Source organism: Pongo pygmaeus, chromosome 11, assembly GCF_028885625.2.
Source record: "Pongo pygmaeus isolate AG05252 chromosome 11, NHGRI_mPonPyg2-v2.0_pri, whole genome shotgun sequence".
Taxonomy (NCBI): Eukaryota; Metazoa; Chordata; class Mammalia; order Primates; family Hominidae; genus Pongo; species Pongo pygmaeus.
In genome coordinates, this window is record NC_072384.2 from 127,784,206 (window position 1) to 127,808,540 (window position 24,335).

The 24,335-nt window shown below is 39.3% G+C and overlaps 1 protein-coding gene across 6 annotated transcripts in view; it reads left to right on the plus strand.

Annotated features, from left to right (window-relative positions):
* COL4A3 (collagen type IV alpha 3 chain) overlaps positions 1 to 24,335 on the plus strand; it is a 148,230-nt gene that overhangs the window by 19,070 nt on the left and 104,825 nt on the right. The window contains exon 2 of one of the 6 annotated variants that reach the window (XM_063648005.1): positions 14,792 to 14,890. The exons of the other annotated variants lie outside the window; for them this stretch is intronic. The gene's annotated coding sequence lies outside the window, so the exon portion shown is untranslated. The remainder of the gene's footprint in view (positions 1 to 14,791; positions 14,891 to 24,335) is intronic. 6 annotated transcript variants of the gene reach the window in all.

Below are 24,335 nucleotides of genomic sequence, written 5' to 3' on the forward strand. Positions count from 1 at the left end.
TCAGCAAACTGTGAGGCACTTCAACTTTTGCAGACATATGAGTGTCAGCCCTGTTAAAATTAAGATTGACTCAATCAGTCTCTAAAAGAAATGATAACTATTGAAATATCAGTCCTTAGGTGACCTTGAGTGCCAGCTTGGTTTCAGCTTCTGCCTTGCTCATTGATGCCCCTCAAAAAGTGGTAATTCTTATTTTTTGTACCAAAAAAGATCTGGTCAATATTTTTGCTATGCTACTACATTTTGGTATTCACTCCAAGTCTTTCATTATTAATATATCCTTTTACTTTTTTGGGGATCATGTTTCCTTTTCCACCAGGAATAACTTAAAATGTTACTTTACTGTTTCAAATTACTCAAATTATAAAATAGTGAGGTATCAAGTTAATAAAACATAACAACAAAATTTGATTATGCTTAAAGTTCATACCCGAACCAGATAAACCAAATAGAGCATTTTAAATATATAGAAAGACTCATCTTTTTTTTACTATGTGCATTTTAGAAAAATTCTCTCTAAACTTGTGTATACATTCTTGACCCCTCCTTTGCATGGCTGCCTCACTGGACTTTTTTTTTTTTTTTTTTTTTTTTTTTTTTTTTGAGACGGAGTCTCACTCTGTCACCCAGGCTGGAGTGCAGTGGTGGAATCTCGGCTCACTGCAAGCTCTGCCTCCCGGGTTCATGCCATTCTCCTGTCAGCCTCCCGAATAGCTGGGACTACAGGCGTCCGCCATACGCCCGGCTAATTTTTTGTGTTTTTAGTAGAGATGGGGTTTCACTGTGTTAGCCAGGATGGTCTCGATCTCCTGACCTCGTGATCTGCCACTTCAGCCTCCCAAAGTGCTGGGATTGCAGGCGTGAGCCACCACGCCCGGCCCTCACTGGACTTTTGGCATTAGGGTGCAATTCTTTTCTTAGGAGTGGATTCAGTTGGCCAAATTGTAAAAAGCAAAAAGTTTCTGGCCAAGTGCAAGGTCTGATCAAACAAAGGATGGGTGGTTTGAGGTGCTTTGACACAGGGCTTTTGTCAGTTACCCCAAGTGTGAGTGCACAGTGCTGCTAGACAACATGCCAAGATCCGATAAAATCACTATATGGACCAGTTACCTTTTAGCTGTACGAGAAGAAGGGCAATTGTACACGTTGTTCTTGCTCTTGAACATAGGTAAGCTAGTCATTACTACTAAAAAAGCAATGACAAATGTAGATTTAAGATAGTGTGTTCATCTTCATATATAAAGAGAATATCTATTTAATTTGTTATATAGTCCACTGATTTTCCCCTACTCCCATCACCATGTAGCTATTTGGTGTAATTGTAATCCCCACAGAAGAGAGAAAACATTCCTTGTCAATAGGGAAGAAGTAAAAAGAGAACTGAAATTCAGAAGGAAAGCCTTAGACTACTGGTTTTCAAACTTCAGTGTGCATGAGAGGGAGCGTATTTGAAAATGCAGATTTCCTGGCAAAATCCCCAGGGATTCTGGCTCAATAAGTCTGTGGTGTGGCCTGGAAACCTGCAGTTGTAACATCTCAGTTCATTCTGATGCAAATGGTCCTTTGAACTCTCATGTGGAAACATTGCCTCAGACTGAGGAAGAAGAGGGAACGCCTGCCTCTCTCTGGGCATCACCCTTTTGGACCTGGAATTCCAGACCCATGGGCTACTGGAAGTGTCCAGATAATGAAGGAGTCAGCATCTCCTACAGGGAAGGAGAACTCAACAGCATGAAAGTGGACTGTAATTTGTTAACTAGAATAGCTGGTTGTGTGTTAGTCACGCCTTCTGTTTCTAAAGATTTGCCCCCCACCCTTGGGGTGGTGGTTGGAGAATGGGAGATTATTTGATTTGGTTTGATTTTTCGGATACGTTCAGGCTTCTATCATGCCCTCTATCACAGCACTGTTGAATGAGATAACGCGCATTACATAATAAGAAGTCAAAGAAACCAAGAAAATAAAAATCAAACAGCTGTTGTGCTGGTGTGATAATGATGACTGTCCAATAATGAGGCTTATGATGACACTATTGTCTTGGGTGTCCCACTGGGAATTAAGGGGAGACTCTGCTGTCACCCTTGCTGCACAAGGCCGGTGTTGACAGTGGCATCATCATCTCTGCTCTCCCGAGGCCAGGCTAGTGTGGGGAACAGCTAATAGTGAGAGCAGCACAAAAGGAGTTTGAATTTGGTTGACTTGAAATTAGAGTTACAAAGTTCAGCCAGTGTCCTCTTCACGAGGAAGTTCTTCCCTTAGGCCAACCTTGGAGGATGCTGAGTTTGGTTTTATTAAGCGGGTAAGTGGGCTCCACCATCTGTAGATGTTAATAGGATTGGGATGCCATGAGGCAGAGTGTGGATCATCTGTTTTTGAGGGGGTATTCTATCACATTAAATGTTCTTGTTTCAGGACAGGTGAAGAATAGAAAAGGTTTTGGTCTTAGTCTGTTTAGGTTGCTCTAGTAAAACATCATAAATTCAGTGGCTTATAAATAACAGACATTTGTTTCTCACAATTCTGGAGGCTGGGAATTGTAATATCAAGGCACCGGCAGATTTGGTGTCTGGTGAGGGCCTGTTTCCTGGTTCATAGATAACACTTTCTCATTGTGTCCTCACGTGGTGGAAGGAGTGAGCAAGCTCCCTTGGGACTCTTTAATAAGGGCACTGATCTGCTTCCTGGAACATTCATTTAGAAAAGAGTTAGTTGAAACAGCTCCTCTCAATGGTGTTCTCCTCACTCATTAGAGATTTTCCAGATTTTTTAGCATACATGATGAACAGTAATTCATTTCTTCTATCTTTGTATGCAGGAAGACACACTGTCTTTAAAAGTTTAAAGCACCCTACTCAGGATAATAGAGTAATTTTTCCATCTTCTTCATGAATCTAGATTCCAGCAACCTTTCGGATATTGACTTACAAAGTTGCTGGACTGGGTCTTCTGCAAACAGAAAATTGGAGGGAGGATGAGGGTGAGGATGGGGAGATGCTGATAATCACACAGTTCTGACTAAGAAGAGAATGGTTGCTCCAGGGATGCCTTTGAGTAGAAATTGACTTTGATGGTGTGATCATGGCAGGGGAGAAGTACAGCAGCAGGGATGAGCTGTGTATGATCCAAATGGCTCCATGGGCTGGTTTGCACATATACATCTGGATGGGGTTTCTTGAAAGGGACGAAGGTTGGGGCAAAGACCCAAGAAATTGAGTTTTCTGTAAGTATACACCCTTAACAATAGGATAAATAGGAATTTAGTTCTTGAGGCAGGTCTCATAGATAATGGAAGTTATTTTAGGAATATGCAGGCTTATTGACCTCATTGGCCCATTGGCCCTTCAACAGTGCGAATTATAGCAACGCAGTAGAAGTTCTACCATTCCTGCTCCAGACAACCAACCCATATATGTCCTAGCTCATGGTTTCTGCCTACTCAGCTTCCACATCATGGTTTCTATTCATTCATGTCTTCTCCTTCCAGATTGTCTGCCTTCTACCTTCTCTCTGTTTATCTCAGCTTCCATTCCCACTACCAAGCATCTAATGCCCCATTCTCCAGAGGGAATAGGATTGGTCCAGCTGATCACTTCATCTTTGTCTTGATAGAGCTGTTGAGTCAGGGCATATCATAGCACAGTAGACTTGCCTGCTTTGGTCCAGTCAGCTGTACCGAAGAATATAGTTTATAACAAACAAATAGCAGCCCCCACTGTTTTGTTTTTATGAGGGCTAGAAGAACGACATCCCCGAACTACTACTTTAAAAAAATTAAAATAAATGTTAGTAACTCCAGATATTATCTGATTGTTCTACTCCAGTAGAAAAGTATGTTAAACCCAAATCTAGCAACTCTTATTTAGAGGAATCCTGGCTTCTTCACTAAATTGTTAAAGGACTTTGTAAAAAAAAAAAAAAAAAATCACTTTTAGTATCAACATCAGAATTCTTTTTAAGTATCTGGAGTTAGAAAGTGGTAACATTTGGACATTGTATCCTTTTTTCTAGGAGAGTTTTAGTCTGATCCTTTTATAAGCAGATATTTAACACTGCAAAAGGACCCCAGATAGTCTTTTCAAGGCTCAGCGAGCCATTGTGAGTCATTGGCTTAACACAAAATACTTTTACATAACCCAGGCCACCGAGAGGGATATCCGGTCAGGTCAGCTATTTTTAAAGCACTTCTCCCCCACTCCATCTCACGTAACAGAGTTACAGCAGTTTGCTTAGAAAACTGGCTCAGGTTCTGTGACTCATGGAATCAAAACCCAAATGAAATGTTTTTAACTTGTTTAAAACAGGAACCATTTTCACTTAAATGTGCTACACTACCAAATAAATAACTTTCTGAATTAGACACATATATATGCAAGCAGAATATAACTTTTTCACTGACATGTATATGGTATTATGTGTTGGGCTTGCCATATCATTTCCTAATTCATTAACTCATTCAACAAATATTTATAAGGCACTTACTGTGTGCTAGGTGCTGTGTTATGGCTGAAGACATGAGACTGAGCATGATGGACCTGTCCTCACAGCTTCCAGTATAGTAAGAGTTATGGACCAAGAAATGGGCAATTTTAATGTCACATGATAGGACAGGGATGCAGTGACAGAGAATGCCTGCCAAAGGAGCATATAGAAGGGTGTCAGAAAACTCTTCCCAGAGAAAATGATGTCCACACTGAGACTGAAATCCAGCCAGGAAGGATGGGAGGAGAGACTCTTCCATATACAGAAAACAGCCCATGTTGGCTTGGGATTCTGTTTGAGCACCAGAGAGAAGGTGAGTGTCTGGAGGGAGAGAGGCCAGAGGAGGAAGGAAAAGGGAGCTGGGGAGACAGGCAGGGCTCCATCCTGTAGGGTCATAAGAAGGAGTTTTACCTTGATCCTTAGAGGAATGGAGAGCACAGAAAAATCTTGAGCAGATCAGAAACATCATGAGATTTGTGCTTTGGAAAGAGACCCTGGTTGTGGTGTGGGAAATGGATTACAGGTGAGCAAGAGAGGAGGTGGGGAGAACACGGAGAAGCAGAGGCAAGGTGTGGCGGTGATCCCCGTGAGAAAAGGAGGTGGCCAAAAGAAACACAATGACCAAGAGGGTGGAAAGAAGCAAGCAGATCTGTGAGTTTTTTGGTCTAATCAACATGATGTGGTGATGACTGATAGATGACTCTGCACCCTCCCAAATTTAGCATCAAAGAACTGCTCACCCAGAGACTTGTGCTACATTCGTATTACAAGTTAGTATCAGTAAAAAACCTGTCCATTTCACTATATTAGTATGCATTTCTTTTATCAAGTAAGACCTAAATAACCGAGAGTACTAATTTGCAGGCTTGAAATTGTAAGTAACCTAAAACTCTCCATTCAAAATAGAGTAAACCATTTTACATATATTTATTTGCTTCCATAATTTAAAAATTTAGAAGTCATGGAGGTTTCAGGTGAGGCTGGACCTAGCATTTCAAAGATATCATCAAAGACCAGGTATCCTTCGCCCCTTGTCTTCACATGATGTGTGCTTCATCCTAAGATTGCTTTCCCTCGTGGTCTCAGTCATATACTTCTCTGTGTTATGTCTGCTATGAAGACAAGCCATTTCTACCAGTAATTCTTCCCCCCAAATCAGGAAGTTTCCTTTCCCAGAAATCGTCAGAGAAAAACTTTGGAGTTGCATGCTCTAAAGCCATCACAGTGGCTAGGGAGATGGATGTGCTTCTACCAAGAGAAAGGAAGAATGTCATGTGGAAAAAAAAAGAAAAAAAAGCAAACATCCCCTGCATTCAGCACATTCCCTGATGCATCTTAGCTGCAGTCACTATTCATAAATGAGTTGAAAGATTCATCGAACAAGAATACATTGAGATCAATTTTCATTTTTTAAATGCAAGGCACATGCAGGTCCCTCAAGAGCTGGAGGTAACTCAAGAGAGTGATGCTTCTCCCTTATTGCCATCTTGGCGTGCCTGCTCCATGATACTATATTTCCTCTGCTGGCTCTGCAAACATGCCTCGAATTCCATTTCTTGCAGATCCTGACTCCCTTTTAAAATATGGACATGCATGATGCTTCTCACAACAGTCTGTACCCATTCCTGAGGAACTAAAATGGAAACACTTCTACAGTTTGAAACAAACACATAAATAGATAGGTTTTATATATTATCTAGGAAAATATACATATCAGTTTATTATTTCAGATCAAAATATGTAACAGAAGAGGGACTTTGTATATTCTTTGAGGTTGAAATGTATCACTAATTAAAACAAACTGTATTAATTATTTTCTGTTAGTAATAGGTAGTCTGGGCATCATGGCTCTAATCCCAGCACTTTGGGGAGGCCGAGGCAGGCAGATTGCTTGAGCTCAGGAGTTTGAGAGCAGCCTGGCCAACATGGTGAAACCTCATCTCTAGAAAAAATTAAAAAGTTAGTCAGGCCTGGTGGCACATGCCTGTAGTCCCAGCTACTCAGAAGGCTGATGTGGGAGGATCGCTTGACACCAAGAGGTGAAGGTTTCAGTGAGCCAAGACCACGCCACTGCACTCCAGACTGGGTAACAGTAATATGTCATAACTAATGAAAATGCAAAATTCTGAAAAGTTAAAACGAAAAAAGCAAATCATAGTTTACTACTTAAGGACAATATCATTAATGTTTTTAGCATCTTCTTCTAGCAATTCTATTATGTATAGAATTTTTTTAAAAATAGATGTAAAGGTTATTATATATGAAATTTTATGTCTTTTTTCTCTTAAAAATAGGCTACATAAATAATATGTATATGGCCATGGAAACAATTTTTAACATTTAAATTTTCTCAACCACTTTGCTGTTATTGGATACTTGGGGAATAACAATTTTTATTATTATAAGTAATACTGCTACGATCATGCCGATGACACTCTGCTTGATTTGGAAGTACTTTCCTTGTACACATTCCCAGAAATGGATTTTTATTTTTTTGTAAAGGATGCAAAAGTTTAAGACTGTTGGCATATACAAAAGACCTATTTTCTGAATTCAGACTTTATGCAAAAACAAAAAATTTAAGTGGGTGAGGGGGCAGGAAGTACAATAAAGAAAGCTAAGAAGTGTTTTGAAAAGCAGTTCACAAAATCACTCTTTACCAGCCACATACAAATGTTGAATGGCTCCATCCACGGTGCATTTATGGAGCTCCCCTGTTGGCCATTCCCCGCATCAAGGATTCAAAGAACGTGCCAAGGGGCTGCAATGGGAGATTACAGTGACTCAGCAAATCAGGATGATCAGATTTCAAAGTCGGCCAAATAACTCATCTTGGAGACAGATGTAGCTGAAATTTTACATTATGGCCTGCAAGAAACTTTATTCTAATAAAAGACAACTGTGTTTACAACTACTGAGAATATCTCAGGTTACCTTAAATGAAAATCATTTTCTTATTTTTGTAATTATGAAGGCTAAAAATAAAGATTTTTTTCATAATTAGTTTCTGGAACGCTAATAACAAGAAGAAATTAGAATATTACAGATTCTCTTACAGAACACAAAGACCTTGGAATAAATTTGGCAATTTCTTCAAGAGCAGTGCCCTTATCAAAAACAGACACTTGAGAATTGTGGAAAGGGGAAAAAAATTATTGAAGGAAAGAAATTCATATTTCCTTAAATTTCTCTAACCGTGAATGTGTACAGTGAATTTCTTCATCTCTAAAGCAAATCTTTTAAAAGGAAGAATTTGCGCTAAATTCAAGCATTCATTTTTATCTCTCTGTGCTCAAGTATTCATTTTTATCTCTCTTTGCTTTTGACACAGAGTATAAATGGTAATTATACCACCCAGTTGCAAAATGTCATTGAAAAACAGATGGTTAATTAATCCCAAACAATTATTACTCCAGGTTCTGACTATCTATTTTGTCTTGAACAGCTTGTCTAAACCTAGTTATACAATTGTGAAGAAGGCTAAGTTTGTGTCTGGTTGTTGTCTTTCTCCCCTACCATTTTATTAAATATTTAATTTCTTCATGTGCACATAATGCTTTGAAATGTTAGATGTGGTTTAGCACACACTATCATATTTGACTTGCTCATTTCATTTTCCCCAGAACCTGACCAGGGCAGGATGAAAACCAACCCCAGGTTTCAGTTTCCTCATCTACCCTCTTTTCATCTCAGCTAATTGTGGAATCAAATGATACTGTATACATAAATGTGAACCCCTGTCCCACCCTTGGTATTGGGACTTTGAAAGTCTTCAAACCCCACCACAATGGTGGTTGTATGGAAATCACTTGACGGTCTCATGTGCCGCAAGTCCTCAATCTCTGCAAGTGTCCCTTGGGACTTTGCTCAGTGTGTGCTTGTGGTAGTTGTTGTAGTGAAGGGTGGGGAGAAGGTTAGGGGTGGCCTGGAGGGCAGGGAGAGAGGTTTCATTGTCCCCTGGGGAGTGAGAGTGAATCATGAATGAACAATCCTTGACAAATCGAGTCAACCCAAATAAGAGTTTGGAACAGTGTTTCTCAAACTTTCTATAGTGAAGAAAGTTTTGTTTTGTTTTCACATTTCCATTATATTGTGAGCCAATACTTTCTTAAAATATAAGAATAAATTAAAAGAAAATGAAATTAAAAGATATAAAATATAAGTCCAAATATTTTATTTTAATCAGCATAAAATCGCTCTATCAAATCACTCTAAGCTTTCTAAATGCTTACTTTCAATTTCTATATTTACCTTGTCATAGGTAAGAAACTGAGACTCATGCTTTGAGGTGCACTAATTTAGAGAAACTGAATAATGCAATTAAAAAGTTTTACCTGATATGACTAAGTGCATCTCCTCCCTACAAGGGTATATCTTCATTCCCAGTGCTCATAGAATATTTATAAAAATGGACCATAATTTGACCACAAAGAAACAATGAAGGAATTCTACAAATTAGATAAACTTGTGGAATTGGATGAAGAATCAAAATCTGTTTACAATGCAATAAAATTTAAAACAACGACAACAAAAAGCCTACCTATGCATTTGAAATCTTTTTCCTAAATAACTCTTAGTTTAAGGAAGGACTCAAGATCACAATGATGGGATGTTTAAATAAATATTGATGATGCAAAGATTAGAAATAAAATCCTGGCTGGGCACGGCGGCTCACGCCTGTAATCCTAGCACTTGGGGAGGCCGAGGTGGGCAGATCACAAGGTCAGGAGATGGAGACCATCCTGGCCAACATGATGAAACCCCGTTTCTACCAAAAATACAAAAATTAGCCAGGCATGGTTGTGCATGCCTGTAATCCCAGCTACTTGGGAGGTTGAGGCAGGAGAATCTCTTGAACCAGGGAGACTGAAGTTGCAGTGAGCCAAGATCGCGCCAGTGCACTCCAGCCTGGTGACAGAGTGAGACAAAAAAAGAAAGGAAGGAAGGAAGGGAGGAAGAGAAGGAAGGAAGGAGGGAGGGAGGGAGGGAGGGGAGAGAAGGAGAGGAGAAGGGAAGGAAGGAGAGAGGAAGGAAGGAGAGAGAAGGAGAAGGAGAGGAGAAGGAGAAGGAGAAGGGAAGGAAAGAAGGAAGGAAGGGAGGGAGGGAGGAAGGGAGGAAGGGAGGAAGGGAGGAAGGGAGGAAGGGAGGGAGGGAGGGAGGGAGGGAGGAAGGGAGGGAGGGAGGGAGGGAGGGAGGGAGGGAGGGTCCTATGGGTTATGTTCCAAAGAGTCTTCTGAAGAAAATGCATACCTGTTATATCATCAGCATCCCAATAAGAAACCTATGACACACTCACAATTAGATAATTTGAGAACAGTTTATTTATAGAGACACTGTTTACAAAGGTGATGTTCAGGTAAACCGTCTGAGATAGTTCAACAGTCAAATTGTTTCCACTACTACTCCCTTTCCTGGATCTAAGAAAGAGAGTGGTATTGAGTTGGCCATAATCATGAAGGGTGAGGGGCTGTGAGGGAGGCACCAGTTGCTCAAGGTAACCCTGCATGGAGGGAGCCAGGAAAGTAGAGGCCTTGACCTCACTCTGCTCCTTCCCTCTCTCTGATCTTTTGCCAGAAGCCTAAAAGCTCAGGACCCCCTTGTGGGAGCCCCTTTCTGTGGTCCTCATGGTCAGCCCCTTAAGACAAGGAGCAGGCCTGGAAGGAGGAGTGAAAATTATCTGGCATTGCTGTGAGCACATTCTTAATAAAATAAAGAAGATAAATGCAGTATGCAATCAACTCAAAAAAATTTTCTTAAATTCAAATATAAAAAATTAAATCAAAGGGGGAAATTAAGCAAAAACGTAAAAAGAAGTGAATACAAAAGAAAGTAGAAATGCTGTAAATTCATAAATATTGTGGCTAAGTGTTTGGAAAATACTTGAAAATAGAAAAATACTAGCTCTTCTAATCAAAGAAAAATAGAAAAACCACTGATACACAAAATGAGAATATGGAAGAGACACATACAGGCAAAAGTAAAAATAATTTGCACCTGCCATGCTAATGAATTTGAAAACATGAATGAACTTAAATGATTTCCCATTAGAGTACATATTACCAAAATTAAGAGATAGAAAGTCTAAATAATCCAGTAATCTTGGGGAAAAAAAGAAAATTTTCTATTAATTACCCTTTGAGGAAATTCCTACCCTAAAATTGTTATAAGTGAATTTTTTTCATTATGTCCAGAAATGACTGTTAGGCTATTCAACAGTTCTGGTGCATAGAGAAAAATGATGGGGTCCTAACATTTTGTTTCCATTTTTGTTATTTTACAAGTCATTATGAATAGATTTTGAACTTGAGCAACATAAGGCAGAAAAATAAAATCATAATCCCAAATCATGTAGGTATTCTGACAAAAAAATCTTGAAAAAGCATTAGCAAAATAACATAAAACAATAAAATAAAAACTCAATTGAATAACGATGTTTCAAACAAAGACACACCCCACATGTACAATGGTGGCCCGTAAGATTATAATGAAGCTGAAAACTCCTATAGAGTAGTGATGTATAGCAGTCCCAATGCCACAGTGCAATGCATTTCTCCTGTTTATGGTAATGCTAGTGTAAACAAAGCTACTGCCCTGCCAGTTGTGTAAAAGTCTAGCACGTGCAGTTATGTACAGTACATAACACTTGATAATGATGATAAATATTTTACTAATTTGTTTACCATAATATATTTTTATTATTATTTTAGAGCCTATGCCACATATATGTGTGTGTGTGTGTGTGTGTGTGTGTGTGTGTGTGTGTGTGTGTGTGTGTGTGTGTGTGCTGTAGAACAGCCTTAGGCAGGTCCTTCAGGAGATATCCAGAAGAAGACATTTTTATCATAGGAGGTGACAGCTCCATGCATTATTGCCCTAAAGACCTTCCAATGGAACAAGAGGTGGAGGTGGAAGACAGTAACATTGGTGATCCTGACTGTGTATAGGCCTAGGCTAATGTGTGTGTTTGTGTCTGTGTTCTTAACAAAAAAAGCTTAAAAAGTTAATAAATAAATAAATAATTTAAAAATAGAAAAAAGCTTATAGAATAAGGATAAAGAGAAAGAAAATATTTCTGTACAGCTGTACCATGTGTTTGTGGTTTAGGCTGTTATTACAGAGGAATCAAAACGTTTTAAAAATTAAAATTTATAAAGTAAAAAAGTTATAGTGAGCTCAGATTAATTTATTATTGAAGGGAGAAAATTAGTTTTTATAAATGTAGGGTAGCCTAAGTGTACAGTGTGTATAAAGTCTACAGGAGTGGACGATAGCGTCCTGGGCCTTCACATTCACTCACCACTCACTCACTGACTCACCCATAGCAACTTCCAGTCCTACAAGCTTCATTCATGAAAAACACCCTATATAGGTGTACCATATTTTTATCTTTTTTTTTTTTTTTTTTTTTTTTTTTTGAGACGGAGTCTCGCTCTGTCACCCAGGCTGGAGTGCAGTGGTGTGATCTCAGCTCACTGCAAGCTCCGCCTCCCAGGTTCAAGCGATTCTCCTGCCTCAGCCTCCCGAGTAGCTGGGACTACAGGCACCTGCCACCATGCCTGGCTAATTTTTTGTATTTTTAGTAGAGACGGGGTTTCACCGTGTTAGCCAGGATGGTCTCGATCTCCTGACCTCGTGATCCGCCTGCCTTGGCCTCCCAAAGTGCTGGGATTACAGGCGTGAGCCACTGCGCCCAGCCGTTTTTATCTTTTATGTTGTATTTTTACCCTATCTTTTCTATGTTTAGATATACAAACACAATTGTGTTACAATTGCCTACAATATACAGGTTTATAGCCTAGGAATCACATCTGTTATGTACTTTTGATCTGAACCAATAAACCTACATATAGTTGTAGGTAATATATAAAACACAGTTATCTATTTATGTGTTTGTTTCAGACTGCAGGTATACTATATAGCCTAAGCGTATAGTAGGTCATGTGGTTTGAATGTGTCCCCACCCAAATCTCATCTTGAATTGTAGCTCCTCCCATAATTCCCACATGTTGTGAAAGGGACCCAATGGGAGGCGATTGAATCGTGGGGGATAGGTATTTATCATGGTGTTCTCATGGTAGTGAGTGAGTCTCACCAGATCTGATGGTTTTAGAAAGGGGAGTTTCCGTACACAAGCTTTCTTTTGCCTGCTGCCATGTAAGACTGTGCCTTTAGCCTTCCGCCATGATTGTGAGGTCTCCCCAGCCACTTGGAACTGTTGATCCATTAAATTAAACCTCTTTTTCTTTATAAATTACCCAGTTTCAGGTATTTTTTGTGTGTGTGTGATGGAGTCTCGCTCTGTCACCCAGGCTGGAGTGCCGTGGCACAATCTCAGCTCGCTGCAACCTCCACCTCCCTGGGTTTAAGCAATTCTCCTGCCTCAGCATCCTGAATAGCTGGGATTACAGGTGTGTGCCATCGAGTATGTCCTTATCAGCAGCCTGAAAACAGACTAATACTGTAGGCTATACATCTAGGTTTGTATGAGTACACTCTATGATGTTTGCACAATGACAAAATTGTCTAATGACACATTTCTCAGAATATATCTTCATTTTAAGTAACACATAACTGTATACTTAAAAAAAAATCACCAAGACCAAGTAGTAGTATTCCAGAAATGCAAAGTTGTTGAACACTTGTATTTATAAAATTGACCATGTTTATATCAAAAGAGAAAGACATAACCTTATCCCTAAGGTTACCAGAAAGCATTTGGGAAAACTTCCAGTCATTTCTCACAACACATACACACCTATCTTGGAAAAGTGGAAATGGAAACAGGAGGATAAGCATAGTAGTTAATACTCTCTGAGCCCACTGTTTTGTGCCAGGCATGGTGGTGAGGGTTCCCCCACATCTCCATGAGGTAGGTTACAACAATTATCTCATTTCACTAACAAGGAAATGGCAGAGAGGAGAAGTAATGTGTAAGGTGTGTCTCAAGGTTAGTGAGTGGTAGAACTGGGCAGTCAGCCTGGCAGTCTCGCTCTAGAACTCTGGGGTGACCCCTCCAATATATTGCTTCTCCTGCCTTCTCTGTAAGTTGTGGAAATCGTGTTTACGCAGAGGTGAAGAACAGTCAAAATGCCAAATCCCTTGGAAGTGGCCACTGTTCGACTCTTCCCTCTTAGCAAGGCCGCGCTTGCCAGCTTGTTGCTCTAAGGACTGTTGCATTTTTCTCTTGGTTGGAATAGATTTAATTCAGTTCTCAGCTATCTATGTGGGTCATCTTCTGTAAGTGATAGTGGAGGCAGCTAACTTCATGATTGTAACCACTCGTGCCATTGAAACCAAAGACTGGAGCCAGGATATTTGTTTCTGTATCAAGATTTAATCAAGCTTGGATTTGTGAATGGCCATCAGAGTCTGATTAGAACCAGGTTCTTAACCTCAAATGCCGATTTTCCAAATTGTAGCAATACTTATTTAAAAATTCAAATACAGTATATTGTTTATGAAGAACATAAACCATTCTGTCAATAAAGCTGTGTGTCAAATGAACAAAATTAAGTTGAATATATTGTTATAAATACCTTATTTATGTCATCACTTCAAATGAAGCATGGTTAGACACGTTTTTAGACAATCACGTTAAATAATTTCTTTATTCGTCCAGTCTTTTTTTAAAAATGTATTCATCTAACAAACACTCCATACCATGTACTACTGCTGGAGAAATGAAAATGAATGGGAAAAAAATTCCCTGACCTCAAGGAATTCCCATCATGGTGGTAGGTTTTAAAAGTTTCAAAGCCAATTGTCTATCTGTTACAGTGAGGTAAGTTTTAACAAGTTGAGAGAGAAGAGCCTGTAGAAAAGGAAAAGGTATTCCATATTTATGAAAGACCCTCTTTTATTTATTTAAATTTTGACAATTAAAAATCATTTCAATTTTGTATTGAAGGCAATGGGGAAGCAGTATAGGGTTTTTAGCAGGGAATCAACAGAGATTTGTACTTAAGAAGATCCTTTTAGAGGCAGGATGAAGTGAAGGATGGCTGGAAAGGGAGGTGAATTAATTAGAAATGGCAGCAACTGAGATGGCTCTGCTGAGTCACAGGAATTAGGGCAGGGGATGTAGGACTTAATATCCTACCCGCCATCAACCCATCATTGCATCCAAGCTGGTCGAGAGTAAGGATGTGGCCTTGAGCAGGGATATCCCTCTCTAAAAATATAAGAATGTTCACAGGAGACTCAAAATAGTGCATACAACACTTGAAAATAAAATGACCTAGCTGAAGGGTTATATCTTAATATTTTCCAAGTATATAAAATATTTTTTTCTTTTTGTTGGTTTATTTTCCAGGGCAGAGTAACAGCTGTTTTCACTCCTAAGGACAGATTAGGAGCAAACTGAATTGAAGAATGAAAAAATTCAGGTTAGGCTCAGAGGAACGTATTACCAGTAAGTGAAGGTTGGTAAGCATGGCAAGGGGCCTTTGAGTGAGATGTTTATCACAAGAAAAATTCCACTTTCTTCCGGAGGATTTACCTGTGTAATTGCAACCTCTGTAGTTTTATAGCAGAGTTAGTCATGAATTTCCTTGTCTATTTCACCCCCATTCCTCCCCCAGGATTGGGTCGTTTCTATCTCTGATACTACTTGGCAATCTTTACCTCTGAAAATTCTTGCCCCTGGCATACTATCATCCTAGAAAATAAGTATTTTAGAGATTTAAATATAACCAGGTAATCAATGCCCTGTTGTAGTTCACTTCGGCTCATTCAGTCTGCAACTACGACTGGATCAAACAGACCTAAGGGATTTGTCTCTAATCTGAAGCATTCCAAAGAGATTGATTTGAAATTTTCCTAAAGTCCCTGAAAGTCTTCAGCTTGAGAAATGACCCAAGGTCAGGATTAATCCCTTACTTTAGTGTTTCTGCATTGTCGTCCATAACCCACAAGCATCAGAATCACCTGAGATCTTAAATATTGAGATTCTTGGGCCCAGACCAGACTAAACATTCATATCTGTGGCCCCAGCCCCAATTCAATGAATCAGAATGAAGACAGGTTGTTGGGAGAAGGGCAAGTTCAGAAGGGTTTGTGCTTTTAACATGCATAGTTCTTGTGCATATAAAAATGTAAAAACAAACAAACAAACAAAAAACTAGTCTGAAGGATGGGTCATGCCTCCCAATGTTAATAGGAAGGCTGCAGCAAGAGCTTATCTTTATATATGTTAACTCATAAATTATACTGCATGTTTATTCACAGTCTAGAAGGTACCACATTCTGTAGACATGTATGGTTTGACCTAATCACAGAAAGCTAGAAGTAGAAAAAAACATAGAGATAGCTTTGCCCAATCTAAGAAAGCTGAAGACCAGAAAGACTGAAGCTTTTCCCAGGTGCACAGCTGAATGCTGGCAGAGCCTGACTGTCACCTCACCATCTTATGATATTTCTTTTTGTGATCTGGATGTAGATGGAAAAGAAAGAACAGGAACGAAGTTTGTATCTTTACATAGTGTGTATGTGTAGACACAATTCGAAGAAAGGGACTTTTTTCCTTTAATCTACACTGACCTTCCATTAGAACATTCTTGAACATCCACTGCATTCACAAAGTCTTTCCTGGGTGCCAGCAACCCAAAGCACCACACTCTTCCCCATTGTCCCACGTCATGCTGGTTCTACGCAGAGTTTCAACTCTTGATTGTTCAATTATTGGCTCTCATCTCACTTCTGTTCTGCATAAGGCCAGCCCACACAAATTTTCCATTGTCCCAAGTACAGCTATAGCACATAGTTGATGCCTAAAGAATGCATGTAGATTTAATAGTTGCCCTATTTTAGAAAACAAGGAAGGCGCTGATGCATGTTTCTAGTGTGCATTGGAGGCAGGACTCAAAAATCTGCCCAGACTCACAAAGCCATTCATAGCTGACTCTTCAGCAGTACAAGCAGGGCTAAAATGTTTTGGGTCTCAATTGCAAATTCTAGAAACTTATGCACAGACTCCAAAAGCAAGCATCTTAGTTGTCTGTGATTTGTACTTGTAAACTTGTTTCTGTCATGAGTAACATGATGTTAATTTACGTTAAAGTTTATGGCTTCATTTACATGTTCAATTACATGTACAATTACAATTGAACAATTACATGTTCAATTACAATGAAATGTTCAATTACAAATGTCAGATCTCCTCAACTCTCTGCTTATGTTTTGTTTGGTTTTGCTTTGCATTTATTCCAAAATGTTATTAGGAAAATTTTTAAACATTCAAGAAAATGGGAAGAAGTGTTCTTCTTAAATTAAGTTTAGATTAGAAATTATATTCTTCACATTTAATTTTAATATAATAATGATGTGCCTTAAGTATCTTTAAAAAGTTTGGTTTTAACAAATACATTTATTCTTATTAGATTATGTTACCTTAATGACTCTCTTTTTACAGCTAATCAGCTCAAGAAGAAAGAATCAAGATAGTAAAAGCTGAACAGTATTTACTTAGCATCTGTGTAAAAAGCAAGAGGAGATTTTCTGTGAGAAAAATGGTCTTATTTACAAGTTCATGAATAGTTTTAGGACCTGAAACTTTTCCACTAAGGAGGAAAAAAATTCCTCTGTTGTTAAAATTTTAACAGTAGTTTAATAGGAGTTGACATAGTTAGGTGGAATCAAAAAGCAAAATGCAAAAGCCCATTACATTGTGGGTAGAAAAGGCAAATTTGTCACATCCCAGGCTTACATTGTATTTGCCACTGTCCTCTCAGTCAATGGTTTTTGTTAAGGTCTGAAGGCGCAGAAAGAAGAATAGTAGCAATGTATTCGTTTCCAGTTGACCTTGATTTCAATAGACTGTGAAATCCAAGGTGTGGGGTCGTGTGTTTAGAGAAACAAGTAGTTCATTCTAAAAACTGAGAAATACCTGATGTCACTATAGACACCAATCAGAAACTACCAAATCCTTTTCAACTGTAAAACAGAAAGGATTCTGAATGGAACGAGAGATTTAAAACCATCTATGGGACTCAAGCATTTCAACTGTTTGTGTTTCTCCTATTGAAATTAATTACTCTTGTCTATTGGAAATGGATAGCCAGATTTATTTTTTTCTAAGCACCTCCTGATCCCAAATGAAGCATTTGTCTAATTTGCTGTTACTTGTTTTGATGTATTTTTCAAACACCATGGAATGATGTATTATTAACTAAAGTATTAAATGGAAACTATAGTACAATTTAAACACCAACCTTTAACCATTAACCTGAATGCTGGTAAAAGGACTTCAAATGATTTTCCAGTACACTAAGCCCTGTTTAGCAGTTTGATTTCAAGGTTGGTTAGCAACACAAAAATCCAGGTGCAGAATTCCCTTCCAGAATTATTCTTGCTATTATATACTATTAAGTACAGGTTCATTAGAACTTGATGTTTTGAATGTATTGTAACATTGTAGGGTGTCAATATTATAAGAGCACACCAGTTCTAGCTTGCCTGTGGTATGCAATTCACCTGTATTCGGAGAGCTATGTAATTTACACTTGTCTGTATTTTCCTTGTGGCTGTTCCCATGCCTTTTTCCATGTTTCATTGTTCTTCCTATCAAATGTTACCATTTCCAACTACAGGTGTTTCTTGAAGCCCTAAATAATCATGGCTGTCTTATTTTGGTATCCAAAGTTGACTACCTGGAGTGAACTGATAATGCTGGTATGCATGTATTAATGCTACAGTAGCAAAGTCATTTATTATCTCCTAGTTAGTTTTATTTTCAGCAATAATAATCCACAAATATTTACCACATATCAAGCCCATTCCCCTAAATTATAAGCCTCTTGAGCATGAGAATTTTGTCTAATGTCAATTGCTGGATTCCCAGCTCCCAGACCAGTACCAGGGCTTAATAAATATTCATTGACTAACATTCAGCCTAGATAGAATCTGGGGATGCAGAAGTGGAAAAAATGATAAGAACCTTTATAGTATGGTGCTTACATTCAATGAACAGCACTAATATTAAGTGGCATCTTAATAATTCATAGTAGACCTAAATTACCTGGATTCAACTCCAAGAATCCAAGATCCAGCATTTACTAACTGGGTAACTTTAAGAAAATTACCTAGTCTTTCTGTGCCTCAGTTTTCTCATTTGTAATATGCAATAAGGATTAAATAAGTTATTAGAAATAATGTACTTAGAACAATGTCTGTCATATGAGCATTCAATACATCTAAGCTGCTACTTTTAGCTGCCACCTGATACTGCTTCTATTGCTCTCTTTTCTTCATTTCCTTCTGTTTTTTTCTCTTTATCTTATGTTCTCACTATTTTTTCTTCTCTTTTTAGGCTTCACACTTATCCTTTACTATAGTTCTGCCAGTGACTCTCACAAACATTGCTTAACCTTTCTGATGATGCTCAGGGTTAGACTCCACCATATACAAAGGGACCCATGCAAATGATGGCTCAGCAGGACAGATTGTCTGGGATTCTAAAGACAGGCTAACAGAATTCCTTGTTGGCATTTTCCTTCCGAATGCCTCTGTCTTAGCTTAATCTTATTAGCCAACAATTGCCGAGCTGGACACAACTACCAAGTAGCCAGGGATTTTCAAATTCTATCCCCAGATTTGCCTCAGCCACACTTTAGCTCTTAAGCCCTTCATGCGTAGCTTCCATATTTAGTCAGGGAAACCTAAAATGTTCCTTTACTGTGTATCTGGATCCTCAGAACAAAACCTGTAATGTCAAGTGTGTTTGTGAATATGTGTGCACACATAATCACAATCTTCCAAATGTTTAATGTTTCCAATGTACATGACTAATGACTGGTCATATGCATGGGCACATACATAATACATGAAGTTGTGTGCAGGTGCAACAGCAGTGATGAAAAACAGGATTCGTATGTCTTTTCCATTCATCTTTTACAATGGGTAAGTGAAAATTATGGAAACATTTGATTATATTGCAAATAAGGAGCAGAAGTTTCTTTAGAGAGAAATGTAAATGTGGTTACTTTACAAAGAAATTAGCATACTTCTATATACAATCTTGAAATTCCAAGAGCTGATATATTCTTTTATTTCATAGTTTAAAATAATCTTATCTGTATATTAAAAATAAAGACTACAAAAAATGTTATGAGGTTGTGTGAGGTTATGCATATGTTATTCAGCTCATTTTGGCTAGCCCATAATGTATACATATTTCAAAATATTAGGTTGTATATGAAATAGTGTATATGCAATGTTCTATCAAATAAAATAAATTAACTTTTGATAAAGATCAATAATAAGAGTATGTTGTTCCAGATTGCCAATCTCTGCAAGGCACAAACATTATGATATGTTTATAACATAGAATTTGCTTTCAATGCCTTGAGACATACAATGCTTCTATAATATCTCATAGTTATAGGATGAATATTTTATATTAGAAATTATTTTTATAATTGTACATGATCCCAGACATGTAAGCATTTTCTTGATAATATTTATAGCTAAAATTATAATTGATTAAATTAAAATAACACAGAAACAAGTAAATAACTTCAAAAATATTTATCAATAATAGTATTACATTCCTTCCCACAATGCTTAAAACCCATATGACTATACAACTTAATTCAACAAATTTTTTTTTTTGAAATCTACTAAGTTCAAAATACTGTCTTAAACATTTCCTGAGCTTTAAATATTATTAAGACAGTCTCCACTTTCAAGGAACTTCTGTTTTCTTAGGTATAAAAAGACAAGGACCCATGCCACTAAATAAAGCAGCATGATGCCAAATGTCATAAGAGCAGTGTCTTGGCAAGTTGATGCATCGTATCTGGGGAGATCAAGAGCAGCTTAGCTGAGGCTTTAGGGCAATGGTTCTCACTCTGGACTCTACAAGGAAAATCATCTGGGAAACTTGCAAAAATACTGATGACTGGGGTTTTGATTCAACACGTCTGGGGTGTAGCCTGGGCATTAGGGTTTTTAAGAGTTCCCCCAGGTGATTTTTTTTTTTGAGATGGAGTCTCACTCTGTTGCCCAGGCTGAAGTACAGTGGTGCAATCTCAGCTCACTGCAGCCTCCACCAACTGGGTTCAAACTACTCTCCTCCCTCGGCCTCCTGAGTAGCTGAGATTACAGGCACCTGCCACCACATCCGGCTAATTTTTGTATTTTTAGTAGAGACGGGGTTTCACCATGTTGGCCAGGCTGGTCTCGAACTCCTGACCTCAAGTGATCCACCTGCCTTGGTCTCCCATAGTGCTGGGATTACAGGCCTGAGCCACTGTGGCCCGCCCCCTCAGGTGATTCTAATGTGCAAGGAAGTTCTCAGAAAAATTGAAAAATCATCTTAGACTTTGGTTCTGAAGATTGAATGAGATTTTGATAGACTCAGGTGGGAACTGAGGAGAGGGAAGGAAGGACAGCAGGAAGAGAGCCAGCTGAGCAGCAAAAAGTGAGTTACTGTGGGAACACTGAAGAGTAGGAGGAAATGGCTGGATCCTTCCAAATTCGGCCCATGACCTCATACCAAGAGGTATGTATCACCTGAGAACTTGTCAGAAATGCAGACTCTCAGGCCCTGCCCCAGACCTAATGAGTCCGAATCTCTGTCTTAAAAAGGCTCACAGGTGATTTGTGTGCACGTGGAGGTTTGAGAAGCTTGGGCTTGATCGCAGTGTAGCAATAATGATGAAAATCACTGACACACACTCATATGCAGGTTTACATGTCTTAGCTAAGCCTCATACCAACCCATAAGGAAGTATTCTTTATCATCACCCCATTTCCTAGATGAAGAAATTGAAACTCAGGTTTGTTTGCTCATCTAGAAAGTAATGGAACAGAGATTCAAACCCAGACCCCTAACTGCTACAAAGCACTTGCACTGCATACTTGTACTGTGTCACCACTTTTGTGGTTAAGAGGAAGCCCAGGAGACATCCTGGAGTGGAAGAGGAGGGCTCTGATATGTACTCCAGAGGAAATCCTGAGTCCTGGGCTAGGAAGAGCAGGTCTGTGAATGAGGGGGCCCTGTCCTACCCTCCAAGCCAGAGCCCAGAAAAGGCACCCCTAACCCTTTCCACTCGTCATCTCTTGCCTTTCATTCCAGGTTTCTAAACTAAGAGAACTTCTCGGTGCCTTAGAAAAAGAGTTCTAGGAAAACAAGAAAGTTAGTAACCCCACAGAAATGGAATACCTAGTCACCACATTAAAAATAAAACACACACTTAAAAAATGCATTTTAGTATAACATAAAAATAAATGTATCTTCCAAATATTTATCTCTTCTTCACTTCTTGTTTATTTGCCTACATTCTCGCTCCTCTCTCTCGTAGCTGAAACACAGGTTCAGTGGCCCACTGCTTGCAGAATCCAGTTAACAAGAATGTGGTTTGGTATAATTAAAGTGACTTTTTATTCTAAACCTAGCTTACGGGAAGGAGTACAGTACAGGCTTCCCACCTTAAGGGTACTGCTTCGCTTTTGGAACAGAAAGCAGGTGCTTTTAAAGGGCAGGGGGGTTTGCAGCAGCAGAAGTGACTAGTTAGGGGTTCACATACGCACTTTGGTGCCTTATCTACCGGGCATTGGAGCTGGTGTCTTCATAGGCAGAAATAGGTTGTAAATGTGGCCAAAAACTCTCCAGGTGAGACAGAGTTTCACAGCAGGCATACTTTGGATTGTAAATTGAGTGTTATCTCTCAAAGCAGTCCCCTGGTGGGGGAGAGTTCTGCTCTGGAGCTTCTAAGCCCATAGTTGGATAAACTTGCCCTGTAGGGAGTGTCTGGTGAAGGGGAGGTAAAGGGTTATAATTGAAGGGGCTAAGTAGAAAGTGGTGAATAGGGAGAAATGGAGAAAAGAGAAGAAAAATAATTAAAAAATAGTAATGCATTCTCTTCTTAGAAAAATTGGAGTATTGGTTACTCTCTCTCACCCCCCGCCCACCACACACACACACGAAACCACCTTTGCAAAAATTATAACTGAGGAAATTATGACAGTGAAATAAATCAAACTTAACCAACTCTATTTTGCTTCTAACCCTTAAGCTGTCCTTGTTCATTCCTGGGCATAGGCCGAACTAACTTTGGGAAGGAATTCAGTTCATAGTTTGACTCTGAAACAAAATTGATAACAGCCCTCTCCCAAAAAGACCCCCTTCTTGCCTGGGGACCCGTTTGCCTTTGCAGGACTAACAAATTAGCTACAAGATTAGAAATTACAGTTTCAGGGTCATGCGGCTTCTGACTTCAAGAGTCTGAACCTCCCCAAATTGCTCCTGGGGGTAACATCATTATTGTAAAACCTAAGATCAGTGCTTGAGACATTTTGTAGACCCTGCACTCAGTGGATCAGCTAACCCCACCCAGACCTGTAATCTGGCCCAACCCAGTTGTACCAACGCACTCAGGAACAGAAGACATTAAGAAAACCTAACTCCAACCCCTGAAGATTCCATCTCCAACCTGACCAGTCAGCTCTCCCCACTTCCCAAGACCCTACCTGCCAAACTATCTTTAAAAACTCTGATCCCCAAATGCTTGGGGAGACTGAGTTGAGTAATGATAAATATCCCATCTCCTGCACAGCTGGCTCTGCATGAATTACTCTTTCTCCATTGCAATTCCCCTATCTGGATAAATCAGTTTTGTCTAGGCAGCAAGCAAGGTGAACCCACTGGGCAGTTAGACACACACACACACACACACACACACACACACGCATATATAGAAGGAGGTAAGTACAAAGTTCTAGAAAGAGAAGCAAAAAACAAAGAAAGAAATAGAGGAGGGAGAGAAACAAAATTATGCTGTGTGCAAATATTTCAAATATGTTAAAATTTTCCTGAAGTTTTCATGGAATTTTTATCTTAAATGGCAAGAGGAAGAAGGAAGAAAGAAAGGGAAGAGAATACAAGTTGAGGAATTCCCAAGGGAAAGCAGAAGGAAAGGGAAGCATTACAAGCAAACTTTTGGAACCTCATTTTTTGCCTAAGCCAGATGTTTTTGAACGACACAAAACATGACTTGAGAAAAAGTGGCTCTGCCAACTATAGTCATACATCACCAGCACAATGTTAATTCCTGTTCCAAACAGGGGTACTTGGAAGGTCATCCCAGGATAATCTCGGGGATTCCCTAAGAGTATGTGGCCTATGTTGCGTCCAGCTGGTTCTAGATGGTCCAATTCAGATGCATCTGCTTTTCCAGTGGATCATCTAGAACGTCCCTTCTTGCTCCCTTCACTCCAGCCAGACTGGCCTAGTGGCCTTAGGTCCTCAGCAGGCCTGAACCTTTTACTTCTGGACTTTGTTTGTCATCCTCCCTGCCTGGTATATATTCCCCAACGGATTCTTTGTTTTGAATCCTGCTATCTCTGTTAACACAGTTCTAGCCCCATGTCTTCTGTGAAGCCTCTGTGTCCCAGTCTTCTGGGAACTCCACCTCCTCTGTGTTAGAACATTAAAAGATGGGACCTAGGCTGGGCGCAGTGACTCACACCTGTAATCCCAGCACTTTGGGAGGCTGAGGTGGGTAGATCACCTGAAATCAGGAGTTCGAGACCAGCCTGGCCAATATGGTGAAACCCCATCTCTACTAAAAATACAAAAAATTAGCCGAGTGTGGTGGTAGGTGCCTATAATCCCAGCTACTCTGGAGGTTGATGCAGGAGAATCACTTGAACCTGGGAGGCAGAGGTTGCAGGAAGCTGAGATCGTGCCATTGCGCTCCAGCCTGGGCAATAAGAGCAAAACTCCATCTCAAAAACAAACAAACAAACAAAAAAGATGGGACCTTTACTCTGTCCTGTTCAGTTTCTTTTTATATGGATGTGTTCTGACCAACTCTCAAATGCCTGATGAAATGAACTGGATAATTGGAATGTTAGGC